General features: G+C 46.8%; 1 protein-coding gene across 6 annotated transcripts in view; it reads left to right on the top strand.

Moving 5' to 3' along the window:
* Window positions 1–2,003, top strand: part of MYLK (myosin light chain kinase) — a 389,516-nt gene that overhangs the window by 267,234 nt on the left and 120,279 nt on the right. The window lies entirely within an intron of this gene.

Below are 2,003 nucleotides of genomic sequence, written 5' to 3'. Positions count from 1 at the left end.
GGCATTCCCCCTAGTGGGACCATGTACCTCCTGCGTCAGGTGGAGGTCCTGTACACAGGATAGGAACCTGCGTGAACGGTGGGACTTTGCTGTCTGCGTCTCCCAGCAGATGTCTGGGTAGTTTAGGTCCCCCATAACTACCGCCTCTTTAGCTTTTATGGTCTCCGAGAGCTGCCTGAGGAGCCCCAAATCTAGCTCTTCCCCTTGATGTGGGGGTCTGTAGCAGACCCCTACCACCAAATCCCTTTCTCCTTGCCCCCCATGTAGCCTAACCCACAATCCTTCTACTTCCTCATCCTTGGATTCCGTCTTGATGAGGGTCGATGTGTATTGCTCATTGACATAGAGCGCAACCCCTCCCCCTTTCTTCCCCACCCTGTCCTTTCTGTACAATCTATAACCCTCAATATGTACCGCCCAGTCGTGGGACGAATCCCACCAGGTTTCTGTTAGCCCTACTAAGTTGTAGGTGTTTTCTGCAAGCAGGAGTGCTAGTTCACCCTGCTTGCTCCCCATGCTCCTAGCATTAGTATATAGGCACTTGAGCCCTGTGACTGGCACCTTTGCTGCCCCCCAGCTCTGATTCCCAAAGGGCCCCTTATTGCTTACATACTTCAGCTTCTTCTGTCTTTCCTACTCTTGCAATGGCCTTAAAGAGAATTTAGGTTTCTTAGAGCAGAGAGTTGATCCATGTGGGATTCTGCAGGTGAGGGCTTTTGTGTTTTAAGAATGATTACCCACTGCAGTCTCTAGCACTGGTTGCTGAGGCAGTCCCGGCTGTGTTTTCTTGTGTACAGCACACCCTTGAATAGGATCTGCCCTTTGTTTTTGAAAGGCAGAATTAAGGGGGAAAGATTGTTCCTTGAAAACATTAGTAAGTAGCAGTAAGTAAGTGAATATCAGCTTCTGCAGCACACAAGGAGAAAGAAAGCATCTACAGCCAGTGACTAGGGAGCCCCACTTGCAGCACCACAGCAGTATTTTTGCTTCCCCCAGCAGAAGCCAAAACTATTATTCACATATTTCCTTGCTTATAATGCAAAACCCACTTTCCCGCAGCTAAATGTTGGGAAAAGATATGTGTTGTACATAAGAAAATAGGGTATTTCAGAGTGCTTCTACTTGTCCCCAAAACTTCTTAGAGGTGAGAAAGTGTGGGGTACTGCAAAAAGGTCTATTGAGATGCATGTAGAAGTACATCTCTTAACTGTGGATATCAAGAATTTCTTATCTACACGTGCAAGAAGTACTGCCTCAATACCATGAGAGGAAATTGGGACACTGAGAGTTAACTTATGGCCTTGGAAACTGTTGCTTGTTTATCTGTTTTCTTACTTACCTCCTACCTATAGGAAAGCTGGACTCTGCAGGAAGTAGTTTGCCAGGTCTCTAGCAGCTGGTTATGGTTGGTTTAAAGGCCCATTGGTGCACCAGCAACAGTGGGTCCCCTCATAATAGTCTGTGTTAGGGCCACAGGTGTTAGGGCCACTTTTCTATTAAGGAGGATGTGGGTAAGAGCCTCAGGAGATGGCTTGGATTGCCTTCCACGGTGACTTCTTGTGAACACAGGCTGATTTCTGGGATAGAGGATGGTGAGTCTGTTGTCCTGTCTCTTGGCATGTTGTTCTTGGTGGGCTACAATACCCACTTCGGGGGTATCCTCTCGGTGAAGTAATTCCTGCAAGCGGAAGGTGTTGTGTTAGGAGGTTGAATTCTCCGTCCTGGGCATTAAACATTGCATCATCTTATCTTTCTGATCCACTTAAGAAAGCACAGGCAAAATTAGTATAAAAAGCTGCTGCTGATAAAAATGCCAATTGCATTATAAAAATGTAGCTTAGCGCTAGATCCTACTCAGTGTATCCCTGCTGTAAGTTGCCGAAGCTTGGGCCTCTGTGGGGAATACTCTAATGCAGTGCTCAGGGGAGTTCAGATGAACTGATGAACTGGACCCGTCAAGCAAAGAAATGTAGTACTGTTTAAGAGCTAGCTAGACAAGCTCT

The sequence above is a fragment of the Alligator sinensis genome, unplaced genomic scaffold, assembly GCF_000455745.1.
Source record: "Alligator sinensis unplaced genomic scaffold, ASM45574v1 scaffold1226_1, whole genome shotgun sequence".
NCBI lineage: Eukaryota > Metazoa > Chordata > Crocodylia > Alligatoridae > Alligator > Alligator sinensis.
This window is presented reverse-complemented; position numbering and strand designations above follow the sequence as displayed.